This window comes from Gossypium arboreum, chromosome 5 (assembly GCF_025698485.1).
Source record: "Gossypium arboreum isolate Shixiya-1 chromosome 5, ASM2569848v2, whole genome shotgun sequence".
Lineage (NCBI taxonomy): Eukaryota > Viridiplantae > Streptophyta > Magnoliopsida > Malvales > Malvaceae > Gossypium > Gossypium arboreum.
The window spans coordinates 32,350,048-32,361,953 of NC_069074.1; the positions used below are offsets into that span (position 1 = coordinate 32,350,048).

The 11,906-nt window shown below is 37.8% G+C and overlaps 1 long non-coding RNA gene across 1 annotated transcript; it reads left to right on the forward strand.

Moving 5' to 3' along the window:
* Positions 1 to 8,680: 8,680 nt before the first annotated feature.
* Positions 8,681 to 10,231, forward strand: LOC128292864 (uncharacterized). The gene is made up of 2 exons (XR_008282820.1): positions 8,681 to 8,796; positions 9,714 to 10,231. It is a non-coding gene; the product is annotated as an uncharacterized LOC128292864 (long non-coding RNA).
* Positions 10,232 to 11,906: the final 1,675 nt, after the last annotated feature.

An 11,906-nucleotide genomic window follows, 5' to 3' on the forward strand; every position in this document is an offset into this window, starting at 1 on the left:
CCTTTCCGGTGATAATCAATGACGAGCTCATAATCTTTTAACAACTCGAGCCAACGTCTTTGTCACAGATTTAAGTCTCTTTGGGTCATCAAATATTTGAGACTTTTGTGATCCGAATACACATGGCACTTCTCACCAAATAAGTAATGTCGCCATATCTTTAAGGCGAATACGATGGCAGCCAATTCGAGATCATGGGTCGGATAATTTTTCTCATGTGGCTTTAATTGTCTCGACGCATAGGCCACAACTCGCCCTTCTTGCATCAATACGCAACCCAACCCAAGTAGGGATGCGTCACTATAAATGACAAACTCTTTGCCCGATTCGGGTTGCACTAGAATTGGGGCTTCAGTCAAATAAGTTTTCAGTTGATCGAAACTTTTCGACATTTCTCCGTCCATTCGAACTTAACATCCTTTTAGAGTAGCCGTCATTGGCGTGGCTATCGCCGAGAAACCTTTACAAATCGTCGGTAATAACCTAGCAAGCCCCAAAAGCTCGAACCTCGTAATATTTCTGAGGCTTCCAATTAAGTATGGCTGAAATTTTGTTCGGTCGACTCGAATACCCGATGCAGATACCACATGCCCCAAGAAGCTAACCTCTCTTATCCGTAACTCACACTTGTTGAACTTAGCATATAACCGCTTATCCGTAAAATTTGCAAGACTAACCTCGGTGTTCAAAGATGTTCGGTCCCATTTCTTGAATAGACCAAGATGTCATCAATGAATACGACTACGAACCGATCCAAATATGGTCTGAAGATCCGATTCATCAAATCCATAAATACCGCAGGGGCATTTGTAAGCCCAAACGGCATCACTAGGAACTCATAGTGACCATATCTCGTTCTGAAGGCAGTCTTGGGTACATCCGAATCTCGAATTCGCAATTGATAATAGCCCGATCTCAAATCTATTTTCGAGAACACTGAGGCTCTTCAGTTGATCGAACAAATCGTCGATACGCTGTAACGGATATTTGTTCTTTATCGCCGCTTTATTAAGTCGACGATAGTCGATGCACGACCTCATGGTTCCATCCTTCTTTTCACAAACAACACCGGCGCACCTAAGGCGAAAAACTCGGGCGAGCAAAACCTCATCCACCAATTCTTGCAACCGAGCTTTCAACTCCTTTAATTCCGTCGGTGCCATACGATCTGAGCTATCGAAATTGGAGTGGTACCAGTACCAATTCGATGCCAAATTCTATTTCCCGACACAGCGGTAAACCCGCAATTCTTCGGGGAAAACATCCGGGTATTCACAAACCACTAGCACAGATTCGGGTTTCTTTTCTGACTCCTTGTCATCGAGCACATATGCAAGGTACGCTTTGCACCCTTTTCTTACATATTTCTGGGCCAACATTGCTGATATTACAACTGGCAACCCCTTTAAGTCCGTAGACTCAACCCGAATTATCTCGTTATTCGCGCACCTCAAATCGATAGTCTTGCTTTTGCAATTTACAACCGCATCGTGCATGGTCAACCAATCCAAACCAAGAATAACGTCGAATTCATCGAACGGCAAAAGCATCAAGTCCCCCGGAAGAAACTGATTCCGTAAATTTTTCCTGAATTTAGACTCATATATCCATCCATGGATTTATTTCTAGAATTTTTGGTCGGGCCAATTAGTACAGTTTATTAGTTAAAGTCACCCATGTTACAGGGGTCGACTACACTGACCTTTGCGCGTTACAACTTGAATATCTCTCTGTACAAGGCTTTAATACTGGTTCCGTTTGTTTCTAATGAAACTAGACTCAAAATGGAATCTGCACATATAAGGCATGACTTCTAATTCTTTCTGGATAATTTATAGTAAATTTTCAAAGTCGCAACAGGGGTCCCAGAAACCGTTCTAGCCCTGTCTCACAAGAACTTTAATATCTCTCGGTATACTATTCATATGATCGTTTCGTTACTTTCATATGAAAATAGACTCGTCAAGGCTCGTTTACATAACTTATTCACAATTTAATACATTTCCTACAAATTTTGGTGATTTTTCACATCCACGTCACTGCAACTGGAAGCATCTGTTTTTAAGGTAGGCCTTACCTATTTTGTAGTTTCCATGGACCAACTATAGTCTAGTCATACATAGGTCCTCCTATGATCATGTTTAGCCATTCCAATGGCTGATCATGTGACCTACACTCCCATTCCAATCCATAATAACATCATGAAACCATATAAAATTACAAACCACAAATGGTCTAATTCCGTACTCCACTTTTACGAACCATTTTCGCATGGCCGTACATATATACATCACAAAAGCACTTGAAAACAACCGAGGGTAGTCCTATACATGCCATATCCAAAGTTCAACTAAAAGAGTACCAAAATGGGGGCTTTGATAGTGTGGATGACTTGACTTCAAGGATCCCGAATTCGATAGCTAACGAGCAAAATCTATAAGATCGAGAAACAGAGGAAACGGAGTAAGCAATTTATGCTTAGTAAGTTTGAGCAAGAAATTCCAGCACAACAAAAGCTTAGCATTCATAAAGCTAACGGATAATTTCATATGTACAAACTCTCAATATCATACTCATTTCACATTTCAACCCCTATGATCATACATAAGGGATAACCTTAGTCACATACCGAAACTCATTACTCGATCGAGCGAATATTATTCAAGGAATCAACTGATTCAAGCTCATATGAACATACCTCATTGCTGGAATTTTTCTCAAGCGCATTAACTGAAATTTTACAGCAAGATTGCTTATTCTAGAATCACGCACCTTGAATTTAACCGGATATAACGACTCGCTCAAATGCCTTCGGGACGAAGCCCGGTTATAGTGACTTGCACGAATGCCTTCGGGACTTAACTCGGGTTTAGTAACTTGCACAAAGCCTTCGGGATTAGCCCGGATTTATTAACTTCATACGAATGCCTTGGATCCTAGTCCGGATATAGTCACTTAGCACAAAGCCTTGGGACTTAGCCCGGACATCATTCAATAACCGAGCACAATTGTCAATAAATTATGACACATTCAGATTTCATTTTCAATAGCAAAGCTCAAACACAAGGCACTTTTTACACTTGCAATTTCGGCTCAATAGCCACACACAAAGAGCATGATTTTAATTTGCTTTAAACATGATCTAATCAATTCGAATTTAAGCTCTATTACTCAAGAACTTACCTTGGATGTTGTCGAGCGATTTCGACTTGCTACTCGACTACTTTTTCCTTCCCTTTATCGGATTTAGCTCCCTTTTCTCTTGAGCTTAATTTGACAAATAAATTGATTTAATCATTTGAGCATCGAAGAGAAATTCAAGGTACTTAGCCAATATATATACTCATTTGGCATCAAAGTCACATATGTACGAAATCATGAATCGAACTCAACACATTAGTTAATATTCCTCTTAGCCAATTTTCTAAGCCAAGAATAGGCATCAATATGCTTGCCTCTAACCGAGTGCATGCACACCAATTTCCCCTCATGTGGCCGAATATGCATGTCCATGTTGAGGCCAATTATACACTTTATACCACACCAAAAAAAACAGCATACATTTTACTAACTAATGCATTCCATAATGTAACTCAATACACATCTATCATTTCCTTCATGATCGAAACATCATCACAAGCAAATATACACCTTGAAATAGTATATATGTCATACCAATACATCATGTACAACATATATACATATATATATGCTAGAGCCGAATCTCAAGTTGATTGTAACTAAACACGAACAAAATTTCAAAACACAAATCTTACTTTCCATGCAATGAGCATAAATCACACTTTTGGATGTACCATGGCGAATACATCACAACACCATAATTTTGGTCATGATTAAACAAAGAACTTAGCATCTCATTCAAAATGCTAAAAGAAAATCTAAGAGTCCTCAATCCCCCATCACATGTATCATTATCAAGCTTGATATTTAGCATGCAATGGCATTTACACCACATTTACTTTGGCCGAATTTCATTCCCATGACATTGCAAAGATTTGAACCATGGGCTACCAAGAACATCAAGCTAGCAACTAAAAACATGCATGAATTTCATGGCACAATCTCAAACATACCTTAATCTTGATGCAAGTTTAGCCAACCTCTTCCTAATCCTCATCCAAAACAAACATGAAGCAAAATTCCTTCCTTCCTCTAGTATTTTCGGTCAAGAGAGAATGCAAGGTTGGATGAACAATTTTTTCTTTTTTCATCTACAATACACGGTAATGGGGTTTCACACTCACACTCACATTTTTTTTTCTTTTCTTTCTTTATTACCCATGCTTATTTGTTTATTATTTCTCCCTAATGCCTAACAAAACATGTTTTATGACATGTTTAGCCCATGATTCCTTGTCATGGCCGGCCACTACAACTTGGGGGGGGGAAATTTGACATGCAAGTCCTCCCCTTTGACTACATGCACTATTAGGTCCTTATAGATTAGCCTTTCACTTTTCAAAAGTGTCACACAAGTCCTACTAACTGAATTCACATGCAATCGGCTAAATCGAAACTTGAAATTTTCACACATTCATAATTACATATTCTAGACAACAAATTTTACATTCAAACATTTCGGTGACTCGGTTTAGCGGTCCCGAGACCACTTCCCGGCTAGGGTCAATTTTAGGCTGTCACAGTTACCACCGTCGCGTACCCAAGAGGAGGTTTAGAGTTTCTTAGGGAGATTAAATTACATTGCCCGATTCATTTCAAACTAACTGAGAAGTGTGACCCCATATTCCGTCTCCTTAAGAAACATGACCTAGGTGTATGGGATAGGGAATGCCAGAAGACTTTCAACAAGGTAAAACATTACTTGTCCAATACCCAGTGCTGATGCCACCTAGCCTAGATAAACCATTCATAATATACTTGACAGCATTTGGAAATTCTATGGGATGCATACTTGGCCAACATGATGAGTCAATGAGGAAAGAAAGAGTGATATATTACCTCAGCAAGAAGTTCACTGAATGTGAGACTAGATATTCACCAATTGAGAAGTTGTGTTGCATCTTAATCTGGACTGCTTGGAGGCTGAGACAATACATGTTGTACCATATGACATGGCTCATCTTGAAGATGGATCCTTTTACATGATGGAGTCGACTGTATTAAATGGAAGAATGGCTCGATGGTAAATTCTACTCTCCGAATTTGATATAATGTATGTAAACCAGAATGCACTAAAGAGGAGTGCAATAGCAAATTTCCTAACTAGCAGAGCTTTAGAGTATTATGAGCCTTTAAATTTTGATTTCCCAAATGAGGATCTGATGTATGTTGCAACCACTGAAGAAGGTGCTCCAAAAGAATATCCCTAAAAACTAAATTTTGACAGAGTCATCAATTACTTCACCAAATAGGTAAAAGCCACTTCCTATGCCAATATCACAAAGTCGGTAGTCAGCAAATTCTTGAAGAATGAGATCATATGTCAGTATGGAATACCAAAAAGGATCATATCTGACAACGTATTGAATTTAAACAATAGCACAATAGCGGAGGTCTATAGTTAATTCATGATCAAACATCACAACTCGTCAACATATTGCCCAAAAATGAATGGTGCAGTAGAGGCAGCCAATAAGAACATTAAGAAGATAGTAGGGAAAATGATAGAGACTTATAAAGATCGGCATGAGAAGTTACCATTTGCTCTTTATGCTTATCAAACATCTGTCAAAACCTCCACCGAGACAACACCTTTCTCATTGGTTTATAGAATGGAGGCGGTCTTGCCTATTGAAGTCGAGATTCCTTTGTCAAAGTTTTATCAGAGTTGAAGTTAGACGAAGCAGAATGAATCCAATCTCGATATTATCAGTTGAACTTGATCAAAGAGAAAAGACTAAAAGCTATCGTCATGGTCAGATGTACCAAAAACAAATGATGCGAGCTTATGACAAAAAAGGTTCGCCCAAAATAATTCCATAAGGAAGACCTGGTGTTGAAAAAGATCATTCCCATACAAAAAGACTTCAGAGGAAAATGGATACCGAATTGGGAAGGACCTTATATGGTAAAAAAAGGCATTTTCTGGAGGAGCGTTAATTTTGACCGAGATATATGGCAGAGATTTTCCCAACACTATGAATTCAAATTCAGTCAAGAGGTATTTCACCTAAAAGAAAAAGGGGGAGAGACAAAGGCAAAAACCCACAAAGGGCGTCTTAAGGCCAAAAGAGTTTTGAGTTGAAAACCCGAAAAGGGCAGCTCAAATTTTGACCAAAGAATGGACATGTAATAGTCGCTTCCCCTCAAAAGTAACAAATAAAAGAAAATTTACATCTTAAGGCATCGACAGAGTACTCTAGATCTCCCAAACACATACTAGGCTCAAATTTATTCTTAGCAAGTTTGCTAGGAAAAATTCATATTGTGATACCTGGTGCACCTAGTTTCATCTTACTCACTTTTTGTTTTAGCAATGTTTGCTACTTTGATTAATCTGTTCATTTTGAGTTTTGCTCCCAATAAATTTCAGTTTGTCCATTGTTACGACCTTTTTCAAGCATTTTTGCATTGAAATAATAATTAATAGACTAATAATATTAAACTAAAAATATTTTTGCATATTTTTTGAGAGGTTTCTAAATAGTACAATGACCCGAAACGGGACCAATAGTTAAAACTAACCAAATTTGAAGGATGGAAAGATCTTAGAATGAATAGTCTAGATTGTGATTACTTCTTCAGATTTTATGTAAAAGATACCAGACCTGAACAAGAAGACATGGTAACACATCAGTGATAGAACCTTGACAAACAACGAGCAATGTCAACCTAAGCACTAAAAAATGTCATTCTGCATTCATACAAATATCATTCATATACATCTAGTTAGGAGCATTTGATTCATTCTGATCATAACATCCAATCGTTTGGCATAAAATATAGGCCTATCAAATGGATTCTACAGTTCTTGTTCCGTAGAGAACGATGTAACAGATCAGTGAAACCACAAATCCTATACCCTAAAGTTACAGTGGGTCAGATTGAATCTGCGATAGTGAATCTTATCTCTCTAAAGTTTCAGTGGAGCAAGATGAAGCTACAAATCCTATATCCCTAAAGTGCAGTAGATCAGATTGAAACTACAATTTCTATACCCCTGAAGTTGCAGTGGGTTGAAATGAACGATGGAAAATCTTATCTCTCTGAAGTTGCAGTGGAGCAAGATGAAGCTAAGAATCCTATATCCCTGAAGTTGCAGTAGATCAAATTGAAGCTAAAATTCCTATACCCGTAAAGTTACGGTGGGTTAGAATGAAGCTATAACTACAAATCTTATGCCCCTAAAGTTACAGTGGGTCGGATTGAATCTACCATAGCAAATCTTATCTCCTTGAAGTTGCAGTGGAGCAAGATAAAGCTACAGATCTTATACCCTTGAGGTTGCAGTGGATCGGATTGAGGCTATAATAGCAAATCTTATCTCCTTAAAGTTACAATGGATCAGATTGAAACTACAATTCCTATATCATTAAAGTTGCAATGGGTTGGAATGAAACTACAACAACAAATCTTCTCTCTTTAAAATTGCAATGGAGTAAGATGAAGCTATGAAACTAAATCCCGTCTTCCTAAAGTTATAGCAAAACGAATACAGTAAAGTAGAGTAACCAAGAAAATAAAAGAGTGGGTTATTTGAAAAAGAAAAGCACTAGAGAAGTTGAGATTCAGTAGGATGTGATAGAATTGGTCCTCTTTAAGGTTTTTGCTCCCTTCCTGTTACACGACAACGAGTAAAGAGAGGACTCTGTAAGGGCCCAAATTTTTCCAACCCAATAAACAAAAAAAAATAACAAGTCCATTTACAAAAAAATATATTGGCCCAAATTACAAGCCCAAAACCCTAAATATTGATCTGCTAACCTAAAAATCCTAAAATCCCAAAGCCCAAAACTTAAAAACTAAACAAGAAACCCTAGCCACCTCTAATCCCTCTAGTGTCACTCTCTCGTCACGTCAGCAAGTGCATCGCTCAAGTCCTACCCCTCTCCTTTCACCGAAATGGCAAGGCTTGGCTCCTCAGCGTCGTTGACCTTGCCACGAACACCTGTAAAGAAAAGAAAGAAAACAAAACAGAGGACAAAAAGTAAAAATGAAAGAATTAGTGAAAAGAAAAGAATAAATATTATGTAATGTATTTGGCTATAAAAGTCATAATGTAACACCCCAATTTTCGAGAATTCTGTGAATGTTGGCATAGGTTTAATTATGTTAGTGGGCCTCTAGAAGGCCCAAGATAAAATAGAACCCGACAATTTTAGTTAATTTTTGTTCCATAAGAAAAAGGGGGTGAAATTATGAAATAGAACCTATGTGAAAATGTTTGAAAATGCTATAGGCTAAATTGAAGTGGCCAAATAAATAGGAGTGCAAAATAGGAGGATTTGCATGACAAACCTCCCATTTTACATGAAGTGGCCAGCCATCATGTTGTTGTAGACAATATGAGCACTTGATATCCATAATTTATGGTACAAATTGATACAAATTGATAATGTGTTAGGTAAATATTCCATGATAATGGGTTAGGTAAATGTTCCATGATAATGGTTTAGGTAAATGTTCTATGATGAGAATTTCATGTCTTTTGTATTAAAGAATTAAATGGATGAAATATAGAATTTTATTAAAAGAAAAAGGGGTGAGAAGAACAAAGTTTTGTCCATCTTTGTACATCATAGCTGAAAGTTAGAGAAGAGAAAGGAGAGGAGAAAGCTCTTGAGTATTCGGTCACTAGGGGGAGGAAAATTGAAGGTAAGTTCTTGGTACCTTGCTTCTATTTTGAGGTTCATGAGTTCTTCTTGATTCTACCTTAACTCTTGAAGCATATTTTGATTTTTAGTTGTGTTGTGAGCATTTAGTCATGAATTAAAATGAAGGAAATGGTTGTTGTTTCATGTTCTTTTGATGAAAAATGAAAGATAGGTGAAGTTGAGCCAAACAAATGAGCATGCATATGCCTTAGATGCTAAGGGGAAAAATTGGCTAACATGTTGTGCTTTAAAAAGATGAAATGGAGATTATACTTAAGTAAAATCATAGATATGTGATGATTGATTGGTGATATACATGTTTAAATAACAAGCATGCAAGTTAGGTGTGAAAGAGTGAATATGGTAATAAATCTGCTTGGGACAGCAGCAGTAACGTGACTTTGGAAAATCACCATAAATTGTGAGAGATGAATTAGAAGCTGAATAAATTATGTAATTAAAGCTTGTTGAGTCTAGTTTCGAATAAAATAAATGATAACATATTTTGAATTCTGTACAATGAGAAATTTGATTCGAAATGAAGAGTGGTCAGATTAGTCAAACAGTGAAACATGGGAAACTTTAAGAAAAATCTGGTATTGATTGGCTAAACCAAAAATTCTGAAAATTTTATGGATAGAAGATATATGAGTCTATTTTCAGGTAAAATTAATGGAACTTAATTTGGAGTTTCGTAGCTCCAGTTATAAAGGATTTAGTGACTGTTGTTCAGGAAGACAGCTTGCAGTGAGATTATGATTATGTGGTAAACATTGACAAAACTTTGTTAATGAGTTGCTTATTGATTTCTTATAAGCTTACTATGATTTGTAGGTGTGGTTGGCCGAATATTGTAAGGGATTAATGCGTAGTTTGTATTTGAATAGTTAGATTAACGTGTTAGTAATCTAATTGTAGGCGGTTCGTGTGTGGATCTCGTCAGCATATCGTCGCAAACAGGTGTGTAACTAACACCCTCTTTCTTAGTCTGGATCGGCAAAAGTCGACAAGCCGAAATGTCGAAAACCGGTATTTTGTAGATTTGCAAGTATGTGAATGCTCGTGAGGTAAATCAATTAGTGTTTTTGGTAAGCTGCAAAATTTGGACTGCAAAGTGCATGATTTCTGTGCCCTCGATATTTTTGGGCTTAATGGGCCAAAATTGGAATGATGGGCAAACGGGCCCAATTCGGTAAGAACCCTCGATAGTGATTCTGTTAGTACGTGAAAGGTAGGAATATGCATGAAAAACCCTAAAATAGATAAATTACTGAAATACCTTTAAAAGTGAAAAATTTACAATTTTACCCCTAGGAAATAAATTACCGAAATACCCATAGGGTTAAATTGACCTAAATGCATGTTTGACTGTTGTTATTTACTGCATGCCATGTTGTTATTATCTGATGCATGGGACTGGGATATTGACGGAGGAAGTACTGAAAGTGGCTTGTCCACGTATTGGAGGCTTTGCCTCAATTTATTGTTAACTGAGCAGCAAGGCTGCAACTGTGGAGTGTTGGGCTGGGTGGTTGAGTTATTCCCCATATAGAGTATAGGGCTGGTACGGGTGGAGTGTAGTGGTTGGTGGGTTGAGTAGTCTCCCCAAATGGGCTTGCATATGTTTACTGATGTTACATGTATTTTGAAATGGGCCTATGGGCCATACTATTATCTGAATAAGGGCTAAGGCCCGGTTTATTGTAATCTGAAAAGGGCTCGTCCAAGACCATCTGTTACCTAAATGGGCTTAGGCCCAATAGGCTTGAGTGACTTGGGCTTTGAATGGGTTTTCCTTACACAATTGAGTTTCCCAAACTCACCCCTTTTATTTTCATCCACGCAGAAATCCCCAACCATAGTGGGCTTGGAGCGTGAGGGAATTCAAGTGGCCACCCGCTCGAAAGTTTGGTTTTCTTCCGTGAATGGACATCCTATTATTTACGTTGAGGTTTGGGTTTTAAATGTAATAAGGCCGCTTAATTATTTTTATGGTTTTAATATGTATTACTAAAATAGGTATTACTTATTTTAACTGTTGAAATTGGATAGCTTTAGGTAGCGTTTTCAAAAACAACAATTGATTTCAAAATAACACGATAACAAGCAAAGCTTCATAATGAAAGTATTTTCCAAAATTAATCACTTTTCCTAAAATGACTTAATCAAATCGGTTTCCTAGAAATATCCAAGACGTTAAGGTGTGGCAATGGCGGTATGCATGTCTAGGATTGGATCCGAAGGGGGCTTGGTACTTAAGCAGTCCGATGGACTCACCACCTCTTTTCCGGTTTCCTACCTGGTGCACAGCTTCCATTCACTTTAACCTATAATGAAATAATCTTTTAAAACACTAAGTAAGTTTTTCTGGACCAACAATATAAAATGTTTTGAACGCTTCGATGTGGCATGTCAGATCTGGTCATAACGTCTGGGCCGGGTTTGGGGTGTTACATTTAGTGGTATCAGAGCCTAGGTTGCAACAACTCCGCTGTGAAATGGGTTTACAAAAACAAAGATTTTCGAAAACGAAAATTTTATAAAGAATGCAAAAAACTTGATTTTCAAAATTTAGATCTTTAGAATGTGGCATTCCGAATCTCCAGCTCAAGCCTGTAAGTATTACTCTGAACTCTTCTGAATATTTTTCTGACTTATCTGTCTGGACTGAAATCCTGCTAGGATACTCTAGATAGGATGATAATAAAACCATAGTAAAATCTGATAAGAGACTGAAACTGTAGCTAGACTTCGATTCTGCGAAAACAAACTCTGAACTACTATTTGATTCATAAAACATCTGTAATAAACACTAGAATATTAATTAATGCATAAAAATTCATAATCAAGATAATACGATATGAGTACAAGAGGCTATGGACGGAGCCGAGGAAGTGCTCGAGCGAGATCTTCATTTTCGAGACATATGCCGTCGGTGGATGCACCGGTACCACCGACAACAAAGGTAGAGTCTCATGACCGCGGTGCCGGGGATGATGCCCTGTCACAGGCAATGCTTCGTGTTCTGGAAAGGGTTACCTGGGCAAGTACGAGCAATGGAGTTCGGGGATCTATTTCTGAACGACTTCGGGCTAACGGAGCGGAGATCTT